The sequence below is a fragment of the Arvicanthis niloticus genome, chromosome 19, assembly GCF_011762505.2.
Source record: "Arvicanthis niloticus isolate mArvNil1 chromosome 19, mArvNil1.pat.X, whole genome shotgun sequence".
Lineage (NCBI taxonomy): Eukaryota > Metazoa > Chordata > Mammalia > Rodentia > Muridae > Arvicanthis > Arvicanthis niloticus.
In genome coordinates, this window is record NC_047676.1 from 37,064,484 (window position 1) to 37,080,566 (window position 16,083).

Below are 16,083 nucleotides of genomic sequence, written 5' to 3' on the forward strand. Positions count from 1 at the left end.
TGTAACTTTAGAAATTATTTGAACATGGATGAGTATTCAAGCACTGTGCTCTTGCTGATAAACTTGATTTTCAGAAGACTATGGACTAACATTTTGACACTGCTATGCATGTATTTACTGAAAGTCGTCAGTTGAATAAATGAGTGGTAGAAAGCGTGTCCTAGCTTAGGAAGTGGAAATTTGCAAAATTAGATAGAGAGAATCACATGCATGGCAATAGGTCAGATTTGGAGACTTTAAGATGAAGTTTGAGTATTTCTGAACACAGAAAATATGCAAGTTTGGAAAAATTCATAGATTTGTGTGAGAATCTATGATTTGTCTGTCTATCTACACATTATAGATAATGCTATACCAGTGGAAATGAGCTTGTCTACTGTCTAGACATGTTTCAATTCCTATCATCAATAGAAGGAGCCAGAAATCTCAGAAGAAATAGACAATTCCTGAAAGGAGAAAGAAAATACCCGTGAGATGCTAAAATAGCTCCACAGAGCTAGAACGTTCAGAACACGACTTTTTAAAATACCCATAATGATAAGGTGTGTGAGAGCTACGCAGTTTCCAATGGTCATCTAGAAATCCATGAGATTATCAAACTGTGTACTGGATTATTGCCAAGTTTAAAATAAGTTATCACTAGTACATGATCAGTCGTGAGTAAGTGGAGGAGGTCTCAGGACCATCTTCAATTTGTTCTGTTAAGCAAAATCAAAAACAAAAAAAAACAGAAAACTTTTTAAAGGTTTTATGTAATGCAGTAAATTTCATTATTATTATATTGCAGTGGCATTTAAAAATATTGGTAACTATTAAATTTCCTGAGAATTATCTTTTTTTTTTCTATGAAGACTAAAACTACTAGTCAATATCCAGAGAGATAATGAAGAAGCAGAATGGTATTGTATTTTGTTATATAATGTTAAAATTTGCAATTTATAAAAATACTTTTTTAGTTCTGAAGGAAAAGTATATAAAGTAGAATTAAATGAATGACGTCACTGTCATTTATTAAAGAATATTTTATTAGACATGTGTTTTACCAAAAAGGTTTTCCCCTGAATCCTTTGTCAGGAGTCATGATCACTCCATCAGAACAAGGAAGAAAGGAAATCATGTGAAAGACGAAGGCTTCAGGGTATAAAGGCTCTGACCCATGACAGAGGAAATACATTCCAGTCTGACATTTGTGCAGTAAGAACAGAGGTCATCCACAGTAGTGCAAATCAAGAGGACAGGAGCTTCAGGAGAAATGCCTTCAAGAGAGAAAGAACAAAAAAATCATTATTTTATTATGATGTAGTCAAGAAGGAGTGTTCATTATTGACATGAGTTTAGGGGCTAATTAATAATAAGCTCAACAAGTAAAAAGAGGTGATTATTAATGCCTGGAATACCAAAGGGTCATTAGGAATTAAATTATCATACATTATTAGTTTACTTGTTACTAATATATAATCTTACTATGGAATTCTTAGGTTTGGAATCTAAACATCATTATGCTACATAAATCACAGGGAAAATAATTTTGTAAAGTTCATTTGTGCTGTTGATTTAAAAGCACTATGTCTACACTTTCTTTTCTATAAAATCAGTATGTACCTTCCTAAAACTGAAAAAAAAAAACCAAGTACTATTTTAAGTATAATTCTTATAAATAAAGACATATATTTAAAGAAAGTGCTTCCCTATAAAGAGCCAAGTCTAGACTGAGCAGGGACTTGATTATGGTCCTGGGCAACAGAAGGGACAACGTTGGGGACCTGTGATCTTTTATCAATAATCAATTTTTATAACAATTTAGGTTTCATCTTTGCAAAACATTTAAATCCGAGTACTTGTGTAATCACTACTTTTATTGGAAAATATTTCAAAACTCAATGTCATGATGTATATGCTCTAGCTATGGATAACTAGAGAATAATTAGGAAAAGCGTGAGAACACTGTTCAGTATGAACTCAGTTACTGAGAGCCAACTGCAATCTGGGAAAAATAAAGATCTCCAGACTTGCAGCATATAATTCTAAACGGCTGAAAAAATCTATTTTTTAACTGAGCACAAGTATAGAGAAGTGAAACAAAAATGAGGACTCACACGTTTTCTCTGGGAGAAACAGTACTTGTAAACTGAAGGAAATATAAAAAAAAATCATATTTAAAATTTTTCTTTGTTTCATGCAGCCTCAGGCAGAAAATTCAACCTCCTTTCATTTCCATTATCCTCCAATACAGTATACAGCAACCAGAAATAAGTGCTATTAAAGGTAATTATATTTGAACATTAAGGGAGTGGTAGAAGTATTAATCACAGCTTCAGGGAAACATAAATGTATGTCAACCAGCAAAGAATTCAGAGATATGTGGTCTTTAGTTTATTATAATATACTCTGTTTGTCTATCATCAATACATCACTTATTATTATTGATTGTAAATACATCTGTATGCCTCCTTTTTCTGCCCTTGTAACAATAGTACTACTTTTTAAAATGGAATATCTGTATATTCCATTCCTGCAGAAGCTCATCCAACACCTTGTCCTGTAGAAAAACAATTGAATATATTTCACATTTGACAATTCCTTAATTTTATCACAGGAAAACAAGTTTTTTGAAAAAATCTCCAATATCCAAATTTAATTTTGGAAAAATTTCATTGAATATATGCAATTTCATTACACACCATCAGTAGTTACTGTTCTGATGCAGTAACATAATTATGACACAAACAGCTTCTGAATGCCAAGATATCTCAAATACCACTTTTCTAAAATTTGACCCTTCTTACTTCTATATGATCTCTTAATAAATATAAATGAAAAAAAAAAAAATATATATATATATATATATATATATATATATATATATATATAATATGCATCCTCTTTATGCACAGATCATTTTTTTCTATAGATACTCTGGTTAAAAATGAAACAGAGGGCTAGCTGAATGTCCCATGCCACCATACACAAGCTAGAACATTGTCATATTCCTTACATGTGAGCTTCCCTTTACAAAATACCTTATTATGTGACAACTGTGTTTATGTTTGCACTGTCAAGTTCCTTTATGTCTTTCCCTCATAATATACTAACATAGGTGTACTAAGTCATGTGTGTCCACATCTGTCTAATAAAGTGATAAGGGCTTCCTCAAGAGCAAGAAATTCTTCAGTCATTCACATATTTATGATGTCTAGAAACACATAAGGAAATTTATGATTATTAAATTATAGGCTTGTCAATAGACTGGGAAATTCCACTGGTTCTTTTTTTTACTACTGATGTCCATATAAGCTTATTTAGGACTGTTATGCTTTTATTATTATTATTTAATCTTTTGTTACAGTCCAGACTTTATCCTCTCCCCAGTTCACCCTCTAACTGTTCCTCATCCCATACCTCACCCCCATCTCCAAGAGAATGTCCCCACACCCTCACCCCCAACCCCACTCCAGCAGACCTCCCCAGTCCGTGGGGCCTCAAGTCTCTTAAGGGTTAGGTGCATCTTCTTTCACTGAGTCCAGACCCGGCAGTCCTCTTCTGTATATGTGTTGAGGGGCTCATATCAGCTGGTGTATGCTGCCTGGTTGGTGCCTCAGTATCTGAGAGATTCCAAGGGTCCAGGTTAGTTGAGACTGCTTCTCTTCCTATACAGTCATTCTCCTCCTTAGCTTCTTCCAGCTTTTCCCTAATTCTACCACAGGGGTCCCCAGCTTCTGTCCATTGGTTGGGTGTAAATATGTGCATATGATTCTTTCAGCTGTGTTTAGGACCTTTCAGAGGGCAATCATGATAGGCCCCTAAGCATATGGTAAGTACACCATAGCATCAGTAATAGTGTCAGACCTTGGGGCCTCCCCTTGAGCTGGATCCATTCTTAACCAGAAAAAATGTACTATAAATATTTTCCTATTATGTTGTTGATAGTTTAACAGATATTGATATTTTCTGGTCACCTGAGTACTAGTTGTTTCATGGGCCATAGATGGAGACAGACAGCTGGATCACAGTGTCTAATCAGTGAATTTCATTGACTGTAGCCAGCCAGTATTTGGCCTCTAATCTGCAGGTCTTCCTTGTTGAACCCTCTCATTTCCTTCTTTCTCCACTCTCTTTATCAGCCTTGTATCTGCCCTCAATCATCACTAGCCGATTCATTGACTGATATTCACAGTTAATCCCACTGTGTACACAAAGAAGGACATAATATTGTATTTCAGAAAACTGTAACAGAATCCTATTAGGACTATGTAATAAACTGCAGTAAACCCAAAGGGGTCTGTCTAGCTAGCCTATAATTGAGTGTACCTTGACAAGTTTATACTTGCAACTACCTACAACTTTACACTGTCTTCTTGCTACAGTTCTTTTTATGTCTGCTCAGGAGAAGTTGGCCAGGAAAAACTGAACTCCGTGGTTCTAGTGTACATTTTTTTTCATGTTTCAGTTGTTTATTTTTTTAATATTTAGACAGATTTTTTGTTTAGTTTGCTATATGACATTTGGGGGGGTAGAGACAGAAACAGAGGAACAAAGGCAGAGAGAGAGACAGATAGAAAGAAAAGACAGAGCAGAACATGAAGTTAAGTGGGTAGGCATGATCTGGGAAGTGCTTGGAGAGAAAATACAATAAAGTAAGTTGTTAGAAAATAGTTTTAATTTTTTTATGTTTTTGAAATTATAATTTCATCTTTTTCTTCTTTCCTATTTCTTCCTCCAAACTTTCTTACATATCCTTTCTCTTTCATTCAAATTTATGGCTTCTTTTTTTTTCATAAATTTTTCTGTTGCTACATATAATTTTGTCCTTAAATACATAAATATAATCTGCCCCATCTGTGTAATATACACATACTTATATGTGTATGGTTTTGAGGGCTGACCATTTCATATCGGATAACTAAATGGTGTGCTCTTTCCTGGAGATTATTTCTTCTCCCATCCGCAGCCTTACATACTTGCTTGTAATTCTTTGTGTAGGGTTGGGTCCTCACGGTCTTTCCCTGATTCACATTAGCATGTCTATTGGTGCTATTCTTGTTGAGCTAATGTTTCAGCAGACATAGTTGTGAGATTTAATAGGTGTAGTGACACCACACTGGGAAAACACAATCTCATAGCAAACCCCCTCTTTCTCTAGCATCCTCTTTCCTCCTTTTTACCATCTCTTCTGCAATATCCTTGAATCTCAGGTGCAGGATCACCTAGGTATTGTAAATGTATCACTAGGGACAGGGCTTCATAGCTACTTTTTGACTGAAGTGGTTTTCTAAAATGGCCTCCATTTGTTCAAAGGCAAAACTTCCTTAGTTAGGAATGTGAATTACACTTATCTGCTGGTAAAAAGACAAATATTTAGAATGTAATTAGAATGTATTCTGGTTTAGTAAAGTGGTGGTTATAGAGTCTCATCCAAGACCCATGAATTTATTAACCCTGTGTAATTGGCTAGATTTTTGAACCAGCATGATTGCCCTCTTGTTGAGAGGGTCTCAAGTTCAATTGGAGAGCTACTGGTTATTGTCAAAATATGAGTGTCACTGATGTACCCTTAGGGTTATCATGTCTTTCTGGCTGCTATGATACTCAATAGATGTCATGGTTCGGTAGTTGCTTCCCTCCTTCTTGTACCATGAAGTTTAGTCCTCAGAGAGGAGACTTTCAGGTCAGCTCCAGCTCAGAGTCTCTGAACACTGTGTCTGAAGTGTATGGTGGTTTCTATAGTAGGAATTTAACTTTCCCTTCTGGGAAGCAACTAAGGACACTAGCAATAACTGATAATGTTCAGAGACTCATTTTGGCAGTCCTGGCAAACAACTCAAAACAGGGCTTCTCACACCTGATATTTTTTTTTTGTTAGATCATCTATGGCTCTTGGGTCAGGGGAGCATTGTCAGTGCAGATGAGAAAATTTCATATACTATATATGGGTATTTTTAAATAGATGGTTATTCATAGTATCCCTTAAGACTTTGTCAGATATCCTTACTCTTATTTAGTTGACTTCCTCATTTTTATGAATTTATCTTCTTCCTATAGCCCTAATTAGAACCCCCCCAATTTTTTATTTCTCCCTTCAAACTACTTACACTTGCCCTTGTATCTCTTTATTGCTCACTTACCTTGGAACAGTTCCCTTTTTACTTTCTAGTAAAAAAAAAAAAAAAGATTTTTGCACTTAGTCCATGGACTGTTCTCACACTTCATATATATATATATATATATATATATATATATATATATATATGTATATATGTGTGTGTGTGTGTGTGTGTGTGTGTGTATACAATTTTTAAGATACTAAATTGAAAAAAAATCACAAAGCACACTCTTATAGGCCTAAATCTAATGAAGAAACCAAGGTTTTTCCTTACCACACAATGTGCTGAGACTGTAGAATACTCACTCTGGCAGCTGCCCTTAGTAAGCTCCTTCTGCCCTAGTTCTTCTGGCTTCCATCCTTGTGTGAGTGAGGGCAAAAAACGAGAGTGAACACGGGCCAACTAACACAGACATTCTGTCAGGAATACTGGAGGGTGTTCCCTTTCAGCACTGTCTTTAAATCTGCCTTTTCTGTGATTTGTGGACACATGTGTGACCCCAGGACCCACTAGTACTCATTTCATTAAAGACAAATATGTCTCTTTTGTCCTTTTGTTTTCTATTCACCTTAGAATATCATTCACATAGAAACTATATTAAATATGCTTACTCTGACCACAACTATCATTGGTTGCTCCAAAGAAGTTAAATCTGTTAAGGACTTCCTGACTTAACTTTGTAGTTCCTTAACATGTCTCTGATTTTGAACATCATCTCAAAATTATGGTTTTTTCAAATGTCATTAGTAGTTACTGTATTAATTCTGTCTTATTAGCTATGTTGGCAAGAACCTCTGGTGTTCCTGTGATGGTCTTCCATGAGGCCAGAGGTCAAGATATAACAGCAAGTTTCCATGAAAGACTCAAACCTTGTGCAGCTGCATTTCAGTAGTACAAAGGACCTCTTGTGAGAGATTCCCTGGCACACCCACGTACCACAATACATGGAATTCTTTTCTTTTTTTTAATTTCATTTTTATTTTTTATCTTTCCCAATCTGCTTTTATACCATTTTAATTACATGCAAGTATTAAGATCAGCTCTAGGTTGAGGAACTAGCCATACAATAGATGCAAAAGTCAAAGAACAAGCAAGACAATCAACACAAATAGTCAAAGAACAAGCAAGGTGATAAACAAAATTCTGTGATCCCTTCCCTGATCACTGTTTCTAAGGGCTTATCAGGATGACCAAAATATCTGAGCCTACTTCCCTGTCCTAGCCCAAACTCATTTTCATGTCTGAAGCCTACTTCTTTGTTCTAGCCTAAGATTTAGATTTCTGCCTGAAATTACGTCTTTGCTCTAGCCTAACCTCAGATTCCTGCCTGAAGCCCATTTCTTTGTCCTTAGTTAATGTCATATTCCTGCTTAGAAGCCCAGTTCCTTGTCCTTGGCCAATCTCAGATTCTTGTTTTAAGGCAGTAAAGTGTGTCTAAGATGAAATCTAACTGAACTTTCTATTTTCATTTAAAAATAACAGGAAGTAAAGGCCAAGACTCCAAATTAGTGGGCAGATGTAACACAAATATAAAAACATAAGAAATTTTGTTCTTGTCATCCTGATCTTCACACTTTTTAATCTATGTTTATGCTTGTTATTCAAGTTAAGAACACTTGAAAATAATTTAAGCAACAGAGAAAAAATTTTTATGTTACACAACAAGATCACAAGAAAGGTAGGCAAGACGACTAAGCACAAGATGGTGCTCTGGATTGGATCCTAGAACAGAAAAGAAACAGTGGGTAAAAACTAGAAAAATCTGACTAAGCTTCTGGATGTTTATAATTAACCAAGAAGACATGAACTTTTTGAAACAAGCCTTACCTCAGACATAGAACAGTTCACCAAAATGCTGTTAAATATTACCTCAGATTTTCACAAAAGTTATTCTAGGGATCTTGCCAAAGTGTTCTGCTTATTATTAGAGATGCAGTAAATTATTGTAAAACACTGTCATATATTTTACACTTGTTTCTATCATGTTTTTATCAATTTTCTGAATAACATCAAGCCCAGTGTTTAAAAAGAAAATCTATATTTGAATTGATTGTTTGTCAATCCTATATTAATATGGTTCTCTAGGCAGAACTTACATCATTGATAAATTAAACAAAGTCACTTCTATTTTTAACAATCCATGGGTCTGAGTACAGAAAATATATGACAGCATAGTAGTTGAGAGCCAGACAAAAAGTTGGTATCAGCAAAAGCCAGTGGTATATTGTCTAATTACACCCTAGTGGTCCTCCCGCTCAGTGGTTCTCAACCTGTGGGGTCAAGGCTCATTTAAAAGTTGAAAGACCCTTTCACAGGGCTCACATATCAGACACCCTGCCTAGCAAATATTTACATTATGATTCATGACAGTAGCAAAATTACAGTTATGAAACAGTAACAAAATAATGTTATGCTTGAGGTAACCACAATATGAGGAACTGTATAAATAGGTTGCAGCATTAGGAAGATTGAGAACCACTGATCTAGCAAGTCAAAGTGTTCTTGAAGAGACTTCATGGACAAATTCTTAAGTACCACTACATAGTAAGCCTTTCCCATACCAATACCAGTAAGAAAACTCTCTTTATACTCTTTCAGAAATGTTATATCTTCTAAAATTACTTATTGATTCCTCCTTAGATTATAATTATTTATCCATATTTCAGCTGAAAGTATATATTAAATGAGTGAAAATCCATTAATATAGTTGAACATAGTACATATATCAAAATTGGAACGCATCTGGCTTTTGTCTGCACCCAAAAGAAAATTAAAAGGTTGATCAAATTGCTTGAAAGGCACAATAAAATTCGTAAGGCACAGAAAACATTAGTATCTAAGCAACCCAAAGAAAGTGGTTCTTTTAGTCTGATGAGCTCAAGTGGAAAAAAAAAAGGAGAAAGAAAAGAAAACAGACAAAAGAGATACATGCTTTAAGAGAAAAATTACTGGCAATTATAGCTCCCTTTAGGATAAACGAAATTAAATCTTAGGTCACCATGTCTATTACTTGAACCTTTCTTGAGGTGCTTGGAAGCAGTGCAAACTCCTCTATTTGAGACATTTTTTTAACTTGTAACAGATTAGAGGAAGATAAATATCCTCACCAGAGTTAGAATGGAAAACAAACTGTGAGCCTAGTGGTTCATACCTCAAACTAGGATACCTGCTAAAGGAGAAACAGTGGCCCTAAGTTCATTATGGGGAAGACCATGATAAAGGTCTTCATAAAAAGAGGACAACTGGCAATTGTCTCAAATAAGCGCTCCCCAGGACATACTCAATCAAGGCAGTGGTCTGAGTATGATTAATTCTACCATTCTATCTCCCCATCACCTTTCCTACCCTTCACAATCTAAATGTTGTTAAAGTTTGTTATTCTAATATTATGATATTAAACAGTTCTTCATGGGATTTGCCTACCGTGTTGTAAGCAATTCTAATACAGTGCATCTTAACTTAACCTGATAGAAGCATTCCATTTATTATCTTCTGGAACACTGATGCAACTGGCAAGAAATAAATAAGGGAGGTATGGAAAACTGAAGGCAGGCCCACAATAGAATAATAATATAGAAATTCTTAAAAAGTAGAAAATGATTAAAATGTATTCCAAAATTTTAATGACAAGACAATAAAGACAGCTTTTAATACAACTTTGAAATGCAAGCATTGTTCCCCCTTTACCATGTTGTACACTTCTACTTGGGTGTCTTGGTTAGGATTTTATTCCAGTGAACAGACAACATGACCAAGGCAATTCTTGTAAGAACAACATTTAACCGGGCTGGCTTACAGGTTCAGAAGTTCGGTTAGTTATCATCATGGCAATTTCCAGGAAGGCATGGTGCAGGAAGAGCTAAGAGTTCAACATCTTCATTTGAACTGGCACTAGAAGACTGGCTTCCAGGCAGCAAGGGTGAGGGTCTTAAAGCCACACCCATAATGACACACTTCCTCCAACAAGGTCACACCTACTCCAACAAGGCCATACTTTCAAATAGTGTCACTCCATAGGCCAACCATATTCAAACAACCACACTGGGCTCTAGGTTTCTCATAGCTGCTACCATATGGTTGAGCCTCTTTATGCATTGCCCTCCCACTCATTCTATCCTTGGATGTCCATTTGAAGACTTTTGTAACAAAAAGTTATTAATCTTCAAAACACTGGGATGATAAACTCATTTGAAGTTAAGTCTGAAAAAAAAGGTGTATTAGATGAACTTTTCCAAGGAAGATAATTTTCATCAGAGTTTTGATTGAGCCTTTAATCTCCTAAAGGTATATACATCTTAATGTGAATGACTTGTTAATTATGAAAGATACATGCAGGTACCTATAAAATTATTGAACTTTCTATATACATTGTATAACTGTCTTTTAGCAGTTCACAACACAACAGTCTCTACTATGGTATTCTTGAGTAAAAAATAGCTTGGTTAGATCATTAATCCAAATGACATGTATTTTTAATCACCAAATATTTTATGTAAATAATAGGAACAAGAAAAATGCCTAAATTGTGGAATTATAATGATAAATTACACATTCCTCATTGAAATTCCTTCTACAATGAAAATATCTAATTTAGTCTAATTAGCTAATACCATACCTCAGAATGATTATCTCCATCAGAGGGCCCCAAAACCATTATTTCATATATCTTAGTTAATTTTTTACAACATATCAACATGTTACTTTCAGCTAAAAAGCTCTGCAATCATGTTTTCAAAAATATTTCTCATTGTATTTTTATAAGTAACTGTAGTTATTTTATTGAAGTACTTAACAGCTAAATTTAATTTCTAAAATATTTTAATGGGAGGCTACATGTGCTAAGTTATACATAATAGTTTTTGGTCTTATCATACCCCCTTTTAAGAATTTAAGATTTTAGTGTCTTGTGTCAATTCATTGTACCCTGGTAAGACTACTGCCATTATAGAAATTAATACTACTATTATTTCTTTGATGTGAATTACTATGTGAATTTTCAAAAATCTGCTGAACTACTTCAATTATTCAACTACATTTTTTTTGGATATAGTTGAGCTCCTATGAAAGAAGGAGTGAAGGAGATGGAGAAGGGACAGAGAGAAAGGGGGGTGAATTGGGTAGATTGCCTATGTCAAGCTTTCTTTCCAACTCTTTCCCAGTGGTGAAAAGGATCCCTTTAAATACTATAGATGATTTATCAAAGCAAAATAACGGACAACCTACAGTTCACATTCTCCTCAAATAAAGGTCTTGACCCTTGAATAACTTGTATCAACTACCTTACCCAAAACTAGGCTGGCAATGGTCTCTAGAGCTTAATCTAAATAGCATGTACCCTTGTCTTCCTATCTTTTCCCATTTATTCTGTTCCACTAGTAAATTCACTGGCACACCCTTTTATGACAGTATTGGTACAAGAATCGTCATATCAGGGGCGCCTACTCTGGTGATATGATATTCAGAAAACTGTCTGTAATGGACAAACAAGTTGTTTTCATGACTAATAGCGGTGAGTTTGTTAATTTAAAAAAAAACTAGATCAGTTCCAAGTGTGCATTTTATGTGTGTGTGTGTGTATGTGTAATCAAGATATCCAAGTGACTCCTTGTCTTTAAACTAATATAATTGTCCTTATACTTAATTTACATATTAACTAGTTAACCAGACTATAGCTAACATTGCTATGTAGAAAACAAGACCAAAAAAAAAAAGTCTTTATGCAGTCAAAAACGTATAGCAAGCTTTCATTTGATAAATGAGCAAAAGGCACATGAATCAGTATCCTCAGGTCTGTTCCAACTGTTGACTTCATTTGCTTTTGACCCTATTACTTAATCAAATTTGCCCAGTATTTTGTAAGATGAACTCTGGCCTTTGTTTCAAAAGATAAACACATTTCAAATAATGACAAGCTGATTAAGTCACTATGCTAACAAGTGTCACATTAAGCTTTAAGATGAATCATGATTTGTAGATAATTAAATAATTTGAAGATTCAATTACCCTGAAGAACTGAAAATTCTATCTGATTCATCACATTGGTTCAGATGAAAGAGGTTTGGACATGAATTGGCCAGTTCCTTTGACTTTGGAACTGAACGCAGGAGTTTCCTTCCATAATGTCTTTATTTGAATCATTCCTACAGAATTTAGAAGGAAAACCTTGATAACTCTATTTTCCTGCATTTCCTTGTCTTTCAAAGAAGATGTCCACTTACAATGCATATTCCAATCTATGTTAAATGTGATGGTTTTCCTTCACATGGAATGATATTCACCTAAATTAGATACTGTATATGGGGCAGGATGAATATCCTTGTTGTCAAGTCACTTGGAATATCACTCTTAAAGTACTTGTAAGTCCCACTATGTAAGCTGCCACTTTCACAGGATGAAAAGAAAATTGTTCACAAGGCAGAAACCAAGCTTTTTCTCCTGCCTTAGCTGCTGTGTCATGGAAGTTTACATAAATAATTGTGCACTTACTTAGTCTGGGCCATTGTGTTAAACTATGTCTGAAATCCCTTAGTTAACTTGCACAAGACTAGAGATTTATTGTTGCTACTTGATGAACTGGTAGATGAAATCTCACTTTCCCCCAGGGTCTCATAAAAGATAAGAAATAGTGGTGGAATTTCAGTTCCACTGTGTGTCCATAACTTACGATTTTTTATGTATTGATACTCTGATGTGAGAAGTGTAATGTTTCAATGGAAGAGAGTTTCTGATACACATTAGCACTGAAAAAAATCAGGCTAGATGCATGTCTCACCTTATTGCAGAAATTCAGGTGAGCAACAGGACATTTGTAATATACACATAAGTTTGACAAGTTGAAGATAGTCTCTATTCCTACTACCACATCAAGTGCAATACAAAATACAGGTGGTCAGTTTGGGCTTTCTGAGACTTGTAACAGATTGCATGACTACAGAAGCAACTATCTGCTTGTTTTCCTTTTTGACATTTTTGTTTTTGTTTATATTTTCATCACATGTGTATCTTAATGAAAAGACTACTAAAAAGATGATTGATGAGTAAAATGCATTACATAGAAAGCCAAACAGAGCCCTAGAGGAAGGTAATAAAATTTTAAAAATCGTTATTGTACACTCAATGGAAGATGGACTGGTTTTGGGCATTTTGAAGAGACCAAACTTAAGGACAAGGGCAAGAATGAGAAGAGAAGATACAGAATATAAGTTCTAGAGTACTACAGACTAAATACCAGAGACTAGTTTGTTATTAAGAAAGCCTAATTTACACATAGACCAAGTGCCTCCTGCAGCGAGCAACCTGACACTATGGGAATGTTGCCTGTGTCTATAACTGGAAGTGCTGTTCCAAGAATGAGTTTGGATGTTTTGAGTTTATGTCTGTATTATCAGAGAGACACAGAAGATCGTGCCTGAACTTTCTTTACTAGGTTGCTCCTTTCACTCTAAGACGAAGTTGGACCAGCAATTATAGCAGGATGCCAACAAAACAGTTGACAAAGAAGGTAATGTATCTCAGAAGAAATATGGTACAGAATTCAGAGCTGATCTGAGTGTAAATATGATATTACCTTTGATACAAATGTCTTTATTCTGCTATCATTGATACATCGCAAAATTTCAGTGTTATACCACTTGAATAGTACTGTATTTTCTACTAGAATGTTACAAGGACTCAGTCAGTAAGAGAGCAAAATATCCTCAAGAAGACAAGGTGACGCTTTACATGAGGAGCCTGAAGATCTGGATTTAAGTCTGAGTCCTAAGTTCATATTCTGCCATGCCAGGCTCAGATGACTGCAGCCGTGCTGTTAGTGCCGAGCAAACGATAAGAACTGACCCAACCTGCAACCTTGGCCTCTGCAAGAAATGCCAAATGAAAACTTGCAAAGCTTAAAGTATTAACAAAACACACATAGGAGAGGAGATTCTTTGTCATATAATCCTAGGGGCAACAGTTTTAAATTCATGTAATAGTTCTTGATGAGAGATTTAAATTTTTTTCATAATCACCTCCTGTTCCAAGATAAAAAGTCACTTACAGTTTTTTTTTTTTTTGGGGGGGGTGAAATCTCAATATATTATAAGTTTTCGGTTTTCATTATTTTGCTCATGAAACTGAGTCATTTTTCTATGGAATCATGTCTCAAAACAAATGCAGTATGCCAATAAGTTTGTTTAGCAAGAAACCTGTTTATTATAGAGAAAGTGAAGTTCAGTGGTAGTCCTGACCTGAACAACTTACTGTAGCTCCCAGTCTGCCTTAAGAGTATTCCATTTTTAATGCCCCCAGGCTAAAACAAATGGCAAAATTCCAAAGGTTGCTTTGAGCTAATACAATTATTGCAGCAGAGGAACCCACTGTGTCCTACGAACATTCAGCAGGCTGAAACACTGGAAAGATATTCAAAATAGAAAGCTAAAGATCATTCCTGCATGTACGTAGTAATGGCATTTAAACAAAAGGATTCAAAAAATAACCAAGTTATCCATATCTGTGGGATAAATATCCATGGGGACTAGACAGTTCACATTTCAGTGTATCATCTTCTTGGCATTCTCTACCTCTTTAAAATATGCTCATGGCTCCCTCAACTAAAATGTTCCAGCTGTAAGGGAGAAAACCCTAGTGGATTCTGATTGTACTATGTGTGGATCCCTCCTGTTTCCCGTGTGTAACAAAGCAGTTGACATTGCAGCCATGCTTTCTTTTTTTGTTTGTTTGTTTTGTTTATTTGTTTTGTTTGTTTTGTTTTGTTTTGTTTGTTTGTTTGTTTGTTTTTCCAGACAGGGTTTTTCTGTATAGCCCTGGCTGTCCTGGAACTCACTCTGTAGACCAGGCTGGCCTCGAACTCAGAAATCCGCCTGCCTCTGCCTCCCAAGTGCTGGGATTAAAGGCGTGTGCCACCACCGCCCTGCACAGCCATGCTTTCATAGAGTGATCTCACGGACTCTATACCTCTTGCCTCATGGGTTTTTCTGCTTTTCAGGCATCCATTTCTTGCCTTTGCCTTCTCTGCATATAATTCAAACTATAAAGGACCTTCAAGCTTCTAACCTCACGAGACCATGCATTTCTCTCACAATGATGTCTTTGGTCTTGTCAGCTGTAATCATGAATCAAATTTAATATGTCATATCTTCTAGAAGAGCTTTTCATTTCCTTCTCAATTAGATGATTGTTTTTCCTCTCTTCTTTAACCCCCTTTCTTTGTTGCCCTAATTATGCCACTTATTTCATTTGACCCTGGCGAGAGTAACTGGACAACTTGACACAAGCATTTAAGTCAAGAGAGACTGCTGTCTGATGTGAGAGCAAACACTATCCACTCATCCAAAATAACAAGCTATATTGTTTTGGAACTCTTAAACAAAGATCCAAGTTTTTAAACCAAAGAGTCCTTAAAACCTAGATAAACAAACTTACAAAGTCCTAAAACAAATTCATTAAATGAAAATAAAATAGGAACTAAAGTTGCATCTTTACAGGTAAATATTTAAATTTGAGTATCAGCTTCTCAGCTTCCAGATTCGAATTTTCTCACCTTCTGTTCACTCTGCACTAATAATAATTCTTCTCTTACTGAGAAGTCTAAAGCAAAATCCACAGAGAATATCCATGGGATGCTGCAACCAGCACTACAAGATTACCTACCTATGAGTACATCCCAGCCTTTAATCAAGTGTTTTTGTTTAGAAGCAGCTCAGTGATGCTGTGATGTATCTTATGTCCTTATGTCAGTCCAGAGACATTGCCCCATTAATATTCCACACACCCTAAAAGAGCTGGACCTGGTCAAGGAGGCACAGGTGAGCCAGCCCCATGGTTGAGAAAGAGGGAAGATCTGGCCAGCAACTTACATGGCATGAGACAGTGAGGGTGCAGGGGTGATGCCCTCCTCCTCCCCCCTTTGCCTCCTGCAGTAGCCAGGAAAGCTGACACTAGACTTATGAAAGCAAAAAACCTTGTCCTGCACTCTGGAGAG

General features: G+C 35.7%; 1 long non-coding RNA gene across 7 annotated transcripts in view; it reads right to left on the minus strand.

Annotated features, from left to right (window-relative positions):
* Window positions 1-1,004: 1,004 nt before the first annotated feature.
* Window positions 1,005-16,083, minus strand: part of LOC143435076 (uncharacterized) — a 41,399-nt gene continuing 26,320 nt past the window's right edge. For 2 of the 7 annotated variants that reach the window (XR_013105051.1, XR_013105050.1), the window contains 3 exons: window positions 3,461-3,602; window positions 2,097-2,128; window positions 1,005-1,256 (listed from right to left, as the gene is read on the minus strand). This is a non-coding gene — a long non-coding RNA (uncharacterized LOC143435076). Of the gene's footprint in view, window positions 1,257-2,096; window positions 2,129-3,460; window positions 3,603-6,374; window positions 6,461-16,083 lie in introns of all 7 variants that reach the window. The other 5 variants (XR_013105055.1, XR_013105054.1, XR_013105049.1 and 2 more) reach the window with 5 other exon arrangements.